Below are 14736 nucleotides of genomic sequence, written 5' to 3'. Positions count from 1 at the left end.
CTCAGAGCAACTATAAAGTGACGCTTCTTATGTTCACTTAGAGATAAGGCCCTGCCGTTTTTGATGCTAAGGAGGGCTCAGTATGTGAACATGAAGGAAAAAGAACATTATCATGGCTAGAACTCCTTGAAGACTCCTTCCATCACTGACACACATATAGGGGGAGATTTATCAGACATGGTGTAAAGTGAAACTGGCTCAGTTGCCCCTAGCAACCAATCAGATTCCACCTTTCATTCCTCACAGACAGAAAATGAAAGGTGGAATCTGGAATCTGGAGTCAGTTTCACTTTACACCATGTTTGATAAATCTCCTCCATAGTTAGTTATATTACCTGTCGTAGACATAATCCCAATTAGGGATGGTCCGAACCTGCCGAGGTTTGGGTTCGTATGAACCCGAACTCTTAGCAATGATTCCCGCTGTCTGCCTGCTCTGTGGAGAGGGTGGATACAGCGGGAGGACCGCCTTGAAAACTGGCATACAGCCATAGCCATAGGCTGTATCCCAGTTTTCCAGGCGGTCCTCCCGCTGTATCCACCCGCTGCACGGAGCGGCCAGACAGCGGGAATCTGATGCCGAGCGTTCGGGTTCATACGAACCCAAACCTTGGCAGGTTTGGACCATCCTTAATCCCAATGTTTTTTCTGTTGACTGCAGTATAGGAGGTAAAATACCAGGTCACCATTGTCATAGTGGACTGGGTCATCTTCCTTTAACTATATGTGTAGCTGCTTAATGTTATACCCCTATTTACTTTGTTATTCTTTGTATTGATTGGATGCGGTGTATTATACATAGCATAGCAAGTTATTATAATGATGGTTCTCATATCACCCTATTTACTTAGTTTTCCATAGCGTTCTTCTTTACTTGCACAGTATAGCCAAAGCTCATACTGTATGAGACCAATAGAAGTGTGTAACCGTGACTGGCAGAAGAACCTTCAGCTGGGGCACGGAACAAGTCATATACCAACCGGTTGCTATAATATGGAGGTAAAAAAGTAATCTGATGAAGGGTATGGGTTGCGTGAAATCATGTAGAGAATGGTTGGTATACATTCAGTATTGGGCTGGGGTATCTGGGGGCCACCAGTGGAAATGATCCTAGTGCAGGTTCTAAAGATGGGGGCCCACCGGAGGATTCTCCCGTCGTCTGGTGGGCTAGAACGGCACTGTATACATCCCTATTAAAATCTGGAAACAAGATCTGATCGACGTTAATGCCGGCACCTGCAGCTGATGACAACCTTTACGTGATAAAGTAAGGTTAGCTTTCCTCTTACACTAAATTTGGTATGTGCTCTTTTCTCTTTTTAGTTAAAGGACTTATTCAGGATAAGAAACACAGAACAGCAGCACAACTAGCACAACTGTTCTCAGGTTTACAACTCCTCTTCATTCACTTCAATGGAACTGAGCTGCAAAACCCACACCCAAACTTAGGACAGGATATGGGCTGTTTCTAGAACAAAGCTCCCCCATGTTTACTGGATACCCCCTTTAAATCTGTCCACCAGTAAACAAGCTGTGGCACCCTCCCTACTCTTAAGGCCCCGTTCCCACTGAGCAAAGCTAGCGGAATTCCGCGACGGAATTGTCCGCCGCGGAATGCCGTTAGCCTCCCGCTCATAATGGGACTCTATGGGAGGCGCGCGCTGCTGCTCTATACGCGCTGAAGAATGAACATGTTCATTCTTCAGCGCGGACAGGGCAGGAGCGCGCGCCTCCCATAGAGTCCCATTATGAGCGGGAGGCTAACGGCATTCCGCGGCGGACAATTCCGTCGCGGAATTCCGCTAGCTTTGCTCAGTGGGAACGGGGCCTAACACTTGCTTCATTGGATCATAGAGGAAGGCTTTCCTTATAGAGGATCCCCTGTCTTTTAAAGGGATTATCCAATGCTACAAAAACATGACCACTTTCTTCCAGAGATGGCACCGCTCTTGTCTCCAGTTCACGTGTGGTTTGCAATTAAGCTCCATTCACTTCAATGGAACTGAGTAAGGGTCCATTTACACAGAAAGATTATCTGCCAAAGATTTGAAACCAAAGCCAGGAAAGGATTTAAAAAGAGGAGAAATCTCAGGCTTTCCTTTATGACCTGATCTCTGTTTATAGTCTGTTTCTGGCTTTGGCTTCAAATCTTTGGCAGATAATCTGTCAAATAATCTTTCTGTGCAAATGGACCCTTACAAAACCTACACCAGAATGGGAGACAAGAGCGGGTGCTGTCTCTGGAAGAAAGCAGCCATGTTTTTGTAGCGCTGGATAACCCCTTTAACTGCATTCTCATTGTGGCTATAGTGGAGCCCTATTGCTTTGGGTTTTGCACCTTGTTCTTCCATAACCCTACCAGTTTCCCTCTTCATCTGCCATTGCTATTACTCTGCATTCTGGTGTCCTCAAAGCTGTCCTTGTATTAGATGGATGACTGACTATCTGAATGGCTACCAAATAATGCTACTTTCCACTGTATGGAACATGCCTGTTTGTTCGCAGCTTCTTCTTTATCACCCCAGGGTCTACACTTAAAAAGGGGTTCTCTGTAATACATTAAGTGAAAAATATTTTCCTTTTAAATCAACTGATTTAAGAAAGTTATATAGATTTGTCATTTACTTCTATTTAAAAATCTCACGTGTTTCCATACTTACCAGCGGCTGTATGTCCTGCAGGAAGTGATATATTCTTTCCAGTCTGACACAGTGCTCTCTGCTGCCACCTCTGTCCATGTCAGGAACTGTCCAGAGCAATAAAGGTTTTCTATGGGGATTTGCCACTGCTCTTGACAGTTCCTGTCTTGACAGAGATGTCAGCAGAAAGCACTGTGTCAGACTGAAAAGAAAACATTTCCTGCAGGATATCCAGCAGCTGATAAGTATGGGAAGACTTGATATTTTTAAATAGAAGTAAATTACAAATGTATATAACTTTCTGACACCAGTTGATTTGAAAGAAAAAGCTTTTTGCTGGATAACCCCTTTAATCCCTTTAAGGAAACATTTGTACTAGTATTCAAAAAGATTTTGATGGTCTAATACACAGGTTTCAAACTGCAGCCCTCCAGTTGTTACTGAACTACAGTTGCCATCATGCCTGGAGAGTTAAAGCTTTGACTATCCAGGCATGATGGGAATTGTTGTTTTGAAATAACCGGAGGGCTGTGAGTTAGACCCGGTGGGCAACGGTAGAAATAATGGATGCATGCCATGCTAGAAGAGTCTGAAATCCCAAGTGCGGAAAAAATGCACTTATGGTACAAAGAGAGTAATGCAGCATCTAAGGTAGGTGTCCAAACAGCAATTTATTGCATATCATACACAGAGATCAGCAACTTTTCGACCATATTGTGGTTGGCTTGATAACGACTACAAGTAGGTTGGGTTGAAACGTTGCTGTTCTCTGTGCACTAAATGCAATAAATTGCTGTTCAGACACCTACTTTAGATGCGTCAGGGCTCTCTTTGTATATAACCCCTGGTCTAATAGGTCTTAATGTGCAATCTAATGAGAGGCCCATTGATGATCAGAAATTGCCAGGACCCATATAGGTTAATGGGTCAGAGTTTCAGTACCAGCCATGGCCTTCATTCTGCTGATCACTGTTCCCAGGGTTGGTGCCCACCAATCACAGATTCATGGTGTATTGTAAGAATAGGTAATCTGGACCAGTGTTTCTGGACAAATGTGGCTTTTCACATGTTGTGAAACGACAGTTTTTCCTTATACTCTGAAGCCAAGAGGCTATGAGGGCATCGGGGAACTGAAGCGTCACAGCAGCTACAGAGTCCTAGGATAAGAGCAATGGTTTTAGATTGTGCTCAAATACATAAGTATGTTCGAAGTTGACCTGGGCATACAGCTGAACGGTTAACGCTCCCATCTTCCCCATACACATGAACTTTTGGCACGGCTGAGCGTTCCTGTGTTCCTTATTGGAAGAGGAGGAATAAGCCGTAGCCAGTCAGCTCTGGCGGCGGCTTATCTCTCAGAGAACAAACTAATATTAATGGCCAAAGCCAACATTTCTGGGGTAACATGATAACATGAGGATAGCAAAAAAAGGAGAAGTCTTTCCTCGCTTCTTTAAAAAAACAAAAAAAACACATAAAACCATGTATTTACTTTTCAGATTCTCCATGATTTAGTGTGTTGATCTATTTATCTGGGTTCACACTACGTCTTTGCAATCAGTTTTTTCCATCCGTTTTTGCAAAAAAAGGATGGAAAAACGGATACATTCATGTGCACCTTTTTTAATCTGTTTTTCCATTGACTTCCATTATAAAAAATAAGGATCAAAACGCATTCCTTTTTGTCTTAACGTACACTAACATAAGGTCGAGTACATTTTTGTTCACTTCAAAAAAAACAAAAAAAAACTGATGCTTTTTAGACAGTTTCTTTTAGAATGGAAGTCAATAGAAAAATGGATCAAAACGGATGCACACAAATGCACCCGTTTTTCCATCTGTTTTTTTCAAAAACGGATTGCAAAAAGTAGTGTGAACCCAGCCTTACACTAAACATAATTTAAAATTTTTTATAGGTTGTTCAGGCAACTCATGCACACGAGTCACTACTGACTATAAAATTCATGTACAAGAGTTACTATTGACTATGTTGAATATTGTATTCCTAGGCACCTCTGTGCATGTAATGCGAATGCTGCGTTGGTTAACACTGCATATAATTGCAACTAAAGTGCATTTTTATGATCATTCTCAGCTTCTGGAGCGCAGTCTTTCATCTAACATAATATAAACTCTAAAGTCAGCCAGGAGAGATAAGAAGCGTCTAAGCAGCTTCTTGTAATGATAACATATACCATTATTTCCTGCGTATTATCTGCCGCATGCGAGCGTGACCTTTAAAGGCTACAAACCAGAAAATGATGTGATAAAGCAGGAACACAAACATCCCGACCAGGATTTCATTCACTTACATAATCCCTGAGACACCGCTTTACTAAAAATCTTCAGTCTTTACAATATTAACATTGCATGTGACCTGAATGAACAACAATATATAAAAAAAAAAGTAATACTGATACAGAATGACACTGACAATGGCATAGAGAAGATCTGCACAACATCAGAAGGCTGTGGGCACATTAACACTATTTATCCACGTACCTTAAAGGGAATGTATCATTTTAAGTTTCATGACATTTTTTAACTTTAAAAACTTTTGGGGGGGAAGACATAAACTTTCCTGGGGATTACAGGGTATTTGTATACAAAGCCTTATCTATGTGTATAGTGTTGCCTTACAAATGCCTGCAGGAGGACAACATTAAAGGGTTATCCAGTAAAAAATCTTTTAGGTGCCCAAGATAAAAAAAAAATAGTTACACTCAATTACTCAGCTTTTCCACCCCCCAAAAAAATTAAATAAAATATAATCCTAGAGTTGGATCAGATTACTGAGTGATCAGATTACATGCCAGCCATAGAATACTATGTAATGAGAACAAATGAGCTGCACAATGAGAGGCTGGCACATACAGAAACTTGGCTGAAACTTGTCTGCAGTGCTATATCTCACCTTAGTGCTTGATGCACTCTTGATTCTGCTGCTTTCAACAGTGTGCTATAGAGATATTAGGGAGGAGGATCCCCACTTTGTGTATTTACTCTGTATAGGAGTCATTATAGCAGCTAGTCTCTTCCCACTATCTTTGAAACAACTGAAAATTTGAGATGGAACCTGCAGGGGAGAATACAGGTGATACATACCATATACAAGTTATGCAATGGACATAAATAGTGCTGCTCCTTATGTACACACAGGAAAGTTTGTGGCAAGGTTATTGTCCTTTAAAATAATAATAATAATAATAATAATAATAATAATAATAATTTTAGTAATTAGAATGTCATTTTCTCATGATACATTCCCCTTAACCATCTGCGTCTGTATAAAAAATGTTGTACAATTAGATCAGCACATGTACAGGTTATATATTGTACAATGATAGCAAATAATTCTAATAGTGTGCAATATCAGTATTGTCTATGTAGCAGAGAATTGGACCACAATGCATAATAATAGACTGCGTGACTGATAACCTAGTAAAGAAAGGCAGGTTAATTGCAAAGACCCAAATGACAAATTCAGCTCTGTTATACAACATATATCCCATATGGTTTGCAATAGTACGTCTGAAGCTGTAGAGCTCTTAAGGGCATATTCACATGCAGTAGACTTGTTGCAGAAATTACTGATATTACGTTTCATTCATCTGAATGGGTTTGTTTTGGAGAAAAGTATAGGAGATTCTGCTAGTCCAATTCAGATGAAGGAGTAGTCATGGAAATTTCTGCAAAACACCTTCTATGTGTCTATAGACCCTTATAAGCCAAAACAAGAAAAAATGCCACGTAAAGTGGGACCTGTAAGAAATTCATAAACACAGAAATTCAGCAATAACCGGGTCAGGATCCGCTCTGTTGTTGAAAGTCAAATTCACATTTAACACTGCTGATGCTGTCCACGCTGGGCTTACTGACAACACGTGGGTGGGTTTTGCTGAAGGGAAAGGTCTCAGACCTGGCTATGCTCCTGCACCCGGGTTCTTTGGTGGCTTCTACATCGTTCTCATGACCTTTGCTGGTACCGGTTTCGGTACCTTGTTGCTTTTTGAACTCAGGGAATGTAAAACGTCTAAAGAGTTTATTTCCGAGCACAGTGAAAGGATTACTGGAATGGACAGGGGGCAGAGAGGTGGCAGAATTCTTGTTGCGACCGCCCAGCTGTTCCCTGTCTGGAGGTGTGGGAGTTAAAAGGGTGGACGGTAGGCTGCTCCTTTTCTGATAATACGTGTCATTGAACCTGCATAGCCCTGTATCTTTTGAGCAGCCAGGCAAGTGGTCCTGGGCTCCCAAATGTTTTGAAGGGGGGTTGGCCGATAATGGGGTAAGTAAGATGCCCAATGGTCCAGGTAAAGGGGCAAGACTGGGTTCATGTTGCTTTCCAGGACGTGGCGAGTATAGATTGGTGGAGATTTGGATGGAAGCACTGCTCAGAGCTGGCAGACAGAGCCCAGTTCCCTTACGCTCTCCTGAACGTCCACCATATTGGAGGCTAAATGATCGAGGTCTGGGATTCAACACATTAGAAAACCCCAGAGAGCCAGCAGCACTGTTGCCCTTGTCTCCATCTTCTTCCTCAATGGAGTCCATCGACTCAAGATGACGATGAATTGCGAGAGATCGGCTCCTCCCAAGAAGAAAACTATGTGCCCCTCCTCGAGTCACGGTTTGTTGCTGCTCACTACAGGGGCAAATGGAAGGATCATGAGTATCATTTTTGCGTCCTAAGGTCCCACCACACAGCGCCAGTTCACAATCTTTGTATCCCAGGTATCGAGCAACATCCAAAGCTGAGTTACCAACCCGATTGGCTCGGTCTATCTGCAATCCCAGCCTCTTGAATGCCCTGGCAAGAAAATCCAACACTGGTGCATGCCCGGATACTGATGCATAAATAAGAGCTGTGTTCCCCCATAAGTCTGGTAACTCTGGGTCTGCTCCATTTTGTACCAAAATCTTGACTTCCTGTAGATGGCCTCTCTCGCAAGAGTAGCTGAGGGCAGTGCGACCTGCACGATCTCGGCTGTTGACCTCTGCCCCCCTTTCCAGGAGCAGCAGCATGTACCTCTGACGGCTCCGTGGCTCAGGCAGGAGAGCACTGCAAATAAGAGGGGTTCGACTCAAGTCCCCTCCTCGAGTGTTGACTATTTTGCCATCGAGGGCATCAAGGATGAAGCGAGCCAAGTGCATCTGGTCATTGGACATGGCCTCCAGCAACGCCTGGGTTCCACTGTGCTCTTCTCTTGGTTTTCCGGATACTTTGAGCATGGCAGATACTGAGGACTTCACTAATGGTGGTTTAAGAAATCCTTATTTTAATTTCTTCTATCTTTATGTACAGATGTACCAGAGCTGAGTTTTTGCAGCAGAGGGGGGTTTGTCATTTGGCATATCTCACTGGGATCTCATGTGTTTTTATGGCACTGCTGGTAAAACCTACTACATTCTCTTATTTCCCACAATTCCCACCATTACTAATTCAGCTCTTTTCCATCCATAACCTTCATCGGCTCCCTGCAACCTAAACATAACTACAGACTTGGTAATGGTCTAACTTATATTGCTAAAAGGAAACCTAATTTCTTCTAAACATCCTTCAACGCTCTCCAGGTATGTTCAACCCCCATCCAGAAATCCTCTACATTTCCAATACGAGCATGTGACAAACCCAACAAAACTATTCTACAATCTCGTACCCTGCCATGCACTCTACATAGCCACACTACAGACTGCTGCTAATAGTTACTCTTTCATTTAATAGAGTACATTTCAGCTTTCCATCAAACTCTTAAATCTGGTATATCCCTTTAAATGTCAGACCCCTTACTATTAAGATATTATGGATGTAGCAGGGTTTGCAGAGTTAGACACAGTATAAATATATGTAATATCACTATGTTATCTTCTACAGCAATGCAACTAAACGTGATACAATATCTAAAATCCGAGAACTCTAACAATGCATAAATAAAAACGGTTAAATGACAAATTCAGCTCCGCTGCATATGTGCTAAGCAATGAATCAGTTAATCATTTGGTATAGATGAGGCACAGAACAGCTGTGTTCTACAAAGGTCCCTTAGTGTTTGTGTGACCCTTACAACCCTACCCAATTATATCCTCACCTGCATTCTGTCCCTACCAAGTCTTCTCCTATGTGCGGTGATGTTCTTGTCCCCCTGCTTCAGCACTCAGCTCTGCTACCTTCTATCAATCTCTCAATCCACTTCCAGTAGCGAAGCCTCCTGCTTTTTCCTTTTCAGTACCCAAGTTCATGATCAATGGCTGCTGCCTCCTCTTTCTCCTCTGTTTATAAGGTTCAAGTTAAGGGGGCGTAAATAGCATCACTCCAGTGTCAACCCACAGCTGTGCTCTAAGGCAGCTAAGGAGAGACTCATGCTGGAGTGTCCAGCCTCCCTGTGGGAGAGTCTTCTATTCACACACACAGTCGAGGGCTGGAACCTGTTGCAGTATAACATATTAACTCTTTTACTACTGTAATGCACCACACGCCATAGGGAAATTAGGCAGGTGCATTGGGTATGTTCCTGAAATAACCAGCCTTTTGTGCTGCAGCCTGCAGTAAGACAATACAGGCTTTATATAGAAAGATAAGTGGTGGTATACGTTGGAGCTGGGCACATTACACTGGCAGAACACTATAATTATGTCACGTGATTCACCAAACATTGCATGGCATCACTGATGTTATATATATATACCTACGGAAATCAATGGGGCTTTGAGAGATTTGTTCTGTGAGATCTGTGAGATTTTTTAGCGGGCAATCAGTGCGGAATTGTCAAAAAAAATAAAATAAAATTGAAAAGACAACTATGCAGCACATTGTCTGTGTCTCCCTCCTACATTTCTACACGAACTACGCGAGAATTCAGCAAAATCGGATTTGGGGCAGAACACTTTCCTCGCTGATTCCGCAAGTATTCCGTGCGGAATTTAACGCGAGCTGATTCCAGGCGGAACACTTTCCTCGCTGATTCCGCCGCTTTTGCTCCATGTTCACTGTCTGTAATGTTGGATTTAAAGTTTCTCTCAGTATGGTAGAAATATGTGGAAGAAATCTGATGGCAGAAGCAATCTTCCATTGTTGTCAATAGGGTCATTCCTGGCATCAGACAGGTCTGTTATAACGCTGGACTGGTCCAGGGACCGGATAGGACAACGTCTCCAACAGCATTTTCCTATCCAGCTCTGAATTTTTCATTAGAAAATGGGTGAAAAAGTGAAATGACAACAGATCTGATCTGATCTGAGTTTTTTTTGCATATGAACTAATTCTGAGGCTCTAGATATATGTGGAGCCAGCTGCAGTGATATTTGTCATTACTATGGTGTATATACCTTATTTTTTTACACTATTGGGGAGATTTATCAAACATGGTGTAAAGTGAAACTGGCTCAGTTGCCCCTAGCAACCAATCAGATTCCACCTTTCATTCCTCACAGACTCTTTGGAAAATGAAAAGTGGAATCTGATTGGTTGCTAGGGGCAACTGAGCCAGTTTCACTTTACACCATGTTTGATAAATCTCCCCCTATAAATTAATCCAGGAACGGGCACTTCTATATCTCTATTTTTGACGTTTTGTTCCTATTTCTGTTGGTTTGTAGGTTTGTTTGTTGTACAGTACTGGATGGTTTTCTGCCTATGATGCTATATCTGAGTTTGTACTGATTCATAGTCTATAGTGGGCACGGGGACTGTACAAGGGCACACAGTCCTTACAGCTGCGTATTTAAAGCCATCAGCACTGTGTGTCCTTCCCACAGCATTGTATTTCAGATATAGAGCAGTAATATGGCATATGATGAAGAGTTACTTTTTTCATACAGAATTTAGAAGGGTTTTATACAGCTCTTGGTGCAGGCTGCTTTATAAATTTATCATACTCTTAGGCTACATTCACACATGTGTAGCCCTCTCCAAAGCCGCACACCCACAGCTACTGACAGGAGTATGGATGTGCATCCTCAACCATCCGCAACCTATCTGCAGTTGCCCTGACTCTTTATTCCATATGGGGGTTTGTGCCGCACATACTGGCCACGCTACACCTACGGATGTGTATAAGGGCTCATAGTCATTATGAGTCCGTATTCTGTCCGCATGGAATCTCGGCGCCGATTCTGTAGTGTGAACAGGGCCATAGTCAGGTAACTGGACATTTACATTGGAATAATGCCTATGTATAAAACATGCACCAAAACAGGATGTGAAAAAGAGCCTAATCTTCAATACGAAAGCATATCCATTGCTGTATTAGTTGCTATTAGATGGAAGCAGATTTTTTCACCAATTTGAGTGTTGATGATTTTAGTTTAAAGTGACTCTGTACCCACAATCTGCCCCCTCCTGACTGCTTGTACCTTCGGATAGCTGCTTTTAATCCAACATCTGTCCTGGGGTCCGTTCGGCAGGGGATGCAGTTATTGTCCTAAAAAAATACTTTTAAACTTGCAGCCCTGTGCCAAATTGGTGTGGCCTAGAGTATCTGTGCCGAGGCTTGCATTGCCTCTCCATCCCTCCTTCCCACCCTCTTCACCATTAGGAATGCCCCCGGGCAGGTTTTTTTCTATTCTTCACTTGTCTCAAAATGCACAGGTGCTTTAACAATCTAACACATGTGCAGTGTTCACACAGGTGATGAATAGGAGAATACCTGCCTGGGGCATTCTTAATGATGAGAAAGGCAGGGAGGAGGGACGGAGGGCTGGTGTAAGTCTAATGCACAGACACTCTAGGCCACGCCAATTTGACACAGGGCTGCAAGTTTAAAAGTTGTCTTTTAGGACAATAACTGCATCACCTGCCGAACAGACCCCAGGACAGATCTTGGATTAAAAGCAGATATCCGAAGGTAAAAGTGGTTTGTGGGGGGAAGATTGTGGGTGCAAAGTTACTTTAAAGGGCCATCTTGGATGTACCTGAGGACCTTGAGCGTGACTACCTTATTATAATAATAATCATATTTATTTGTATAGTGTTAACAGAGTCCGCGGCACTTTTTTTTATACACACACACAGTACAGAGGTTACATTTACATATTACTTAATTAAATAATTAGAACAAATAAAAATACAAAGTGAATACTAGATCTGCTCGTTGGAGCTTAGAGACTATACAACTGGAGTGACACAAGAGGCACAAATGCTTTATTTGCCCATGGTCCAGCCATTGTACATAGTCAGAAAGAACAGGATAAGCCAGTCACATGCCGATGTCTGATTACAAGTAAAATATATGAAGTGCATCATGAAGGACGACACAAGGGGAAACAAGTTCAGGGAATGTTATAAGAGATGAGTCTTAAAGGGGTAGTGCAGCGCTAAAAAATTATTCACAGAATAACACACATTACAAAGTTATACAACTTTGTAATGTATGTTATGTCTGTGAATCACCCCCTTCCCCGTGTCCCACCACCCCCGCCCGTGTACCCGGAAGTGTGTGGTGCACCCCCGCCATCTTGTGCCAAACGTCATCTTCGGACAGACGGCCGAATCCCTGCCGCCGCCCCCCCTCCGCCGCGTCATAACTGTGCTCAGCCGCGGCTGATGACGCGGCGGAGGGGGGGCGGTGGCAGGGATTCGGCCATCCGTCCGAAGATGACGTTTGGCACAAGATGGCGGACGGGCTTGTCACGGAACAGGTAATGTATAATGCACCACACACTTCCGGGTACACGGGGAAGGGGGCGATTCACAGACATAACATACATTGCTAAGTTGTATAACTTTGTAATGTGTGTTATTCTGTGAATCATTTTTTAGCACCGCACTACCCCTTTAAGTGTTCGGTATGAGTGTTCGGTCTTTGGGTAGGGCATTCCAGAGAACTGGTGCAGCACAAGAGAAGTCTTGAAGACAGGAGTGTGAGGTTCTGATTATGAAAGAGGTTAGTGTAGGATGATAGATGGAGATGAGGGAGTAGATGTATGGAGGGGCAGAGTTGTGGAGAGCTTTATGGGTGAGGGTGAGGAGTTTGAACTAAATTCTGGAGTGAATGTGCAGTGACTGGCACAGGGGGGAGACTTCAGTATAACAGCTGGAGAGGAAGATTAGTCTGGCTGCCGCATTCAGGATAGACTGGAGAGAGGAGAGCTTAGAGAAAGGAAGACCAATTAGTAGGGAGTTACAGTAGTCAGGATGGGAATGGATCAGGGCGACAGTCAGAGTCTGAGCTGTGGTGAGAAATGGACGGATTCTGGATATGTTTTTGAGATGTAGATGACAGGAGCGTGCAATGGCTTGGATGTAGGGAGTAAAAGATAGATCCAAATCTAGCATAACCCCCAGACATCGAGCTTGATGCACAGGAGTTATGCTAGTACCACAGACTGATAGTAAGATATCGGGTTTGGGTTGGTTAGAGGGAGGGAATACGAGAAGTTCAGTTTTAGAAAGGTTGAGTTAGAGAAATAGAGAGGTCATAGTGTTAGAGAGAGCAGATAGAGAGTTACTGGTATTTGCAGGAATGCAGGGTGATGTCACAGGAGGAGGTGTATAGCTGGGTGTCATCGGTGTAAAGATGGTATTGCAGGCTAAACCTTCTGATGGTCTGTCCGATGGGGGCTGTATAGAGGGAGAGGAGGAGGGGACCCAATACCGATTCCTGGGGAACTGTAACAGTAAGAGGTAGGGGAGAAGAAGTAGAGCCAGAGAAGAATACAGTGAAAGAGCGGTCAGAGAGGTAGGAAGAGAACCAAGAGAAAACAGAGTACTTGAGGTCAAGAGAGCAGAGCATGGAGAGGAGAAGCTGGTGGTCTACAGTGTCCAACACTGCTGAGAGATCCAGGAGAATCAGCAAGGAATAATTTCCTTGTGAATTGGCCTTGAGGAGATCGTTTGACACTTTGGTGTGAGTGCAGTGTCCCAGAACACACTGTCTGTTTCTCACTGTCAGTTTATTTTTGCTGTTACAGCCATGCCTGTTCTGGAAACTATTTGCACTGCAACTGTGACTATATAGTCCCTATTACTCTTAGGTTCCTGTATATTGTATATGTGTTTAACTCTGTGCAGTGGTATGCAAAGGCTGAGGATCACGTGACCATGCCCTGTAACCATGGTTCCTCCAATGGCCGTCGAGCTTTGGCCAGGAGTACCATGTGACTTCCCCTTGCTAGTTAGTTCCGGTCCCTGCTCCCAAGCAAGGAGGTCGTGTGTTTGTGTCTCTCTTCACCTTCAGAAGAGTCGCTGGTGCTCTGCTGTAACAGATCCTGGCTGTCCGTCTGCTCAAGTGCCTGGAGTATCTTCTCATCTGGGTGTCGTTCCTGTTATTCCTCTCCTCATCAAATCAAGATTCATACCGCAAGTACTCTAAGTCTACCCAGCATCTCTATTCCTCTTTCACTACTACTCCCATCATCCGGCACGTTCCACCTCAGCCTATGCAGCACCACCATAGCTCTGTCTATACAAGTCTGTTATATACCCGGTTGCATCCGGAAGAGACTGTTGCTACCAGTTACCTCAGTTACAATAAAAGTGTAACCACTGCTGTTACTGAACCCTGGCATTGGTGTCCGTTTACTGGTGCCTTGACTAGGTACAGCAAAGAATCGCATGCCCAGTAGCAATTCTACCGCAGTATCCGCAGACCGGTCCCTCAGCTGTGCCATCCTCAGGCCCCATACTGTGACAAGCCTATATCCTGCAGCTGCCCCGGTTCCTGCCCGCTCACAACACCTGCACTGCGAAGTGACCCCCACGGGTCAGGGCATCACATGAGCAGTTTCAGTGGAGTGAAGGAATCCAAAGCCAGACTGTAGAGGGTTGAGAAGAGAGTTATCAGAGAGATAGCTGGTCAGGTGGGAATAGACCAGATGTTCCAGGACTTTAGAGATGAAGGGAAGATTGGGGAGAAGGGGATCTTGCACCAGCACCGATGTAATTTGCAAGTTACTGCAGTTGTCTGTTTAAGGGTGCGTTCCCACGTACAGGATCTGCAGCAGATTTGATGTTGCTAATTTGCTTTGAATCTAATCTAGGCCATCAAATCTGCTGCAGATCCTGTACATGTGAATGCACCCTAAGACAACCTCTTTAACTGAAATGGGCCTGGATCTGTAATGGTGAAAGGGCTGTCGTCTCTAGCCCCAAATAAGGTGACAA

The sequence above is a fragment of the Dendropsophus ebraccatus genome, chromosome 15, assembly GCF_027789765.1.
Source record: "Dendropsophus ebraccatus isolate aDenEbr1 chromosome 15, aDenEbr1.pat, whole genome shotgun sequence".
In the NCBI taxonomy this organism is placed as follows: Eukaryota; Metazoa; Chordata; class Amphibia; order Anura; family Hylidae; genus Dendropsophus; species Dendropsophus ebraccatus.
Note: the sequence above shows the minus strand (reverse complement) of the source record.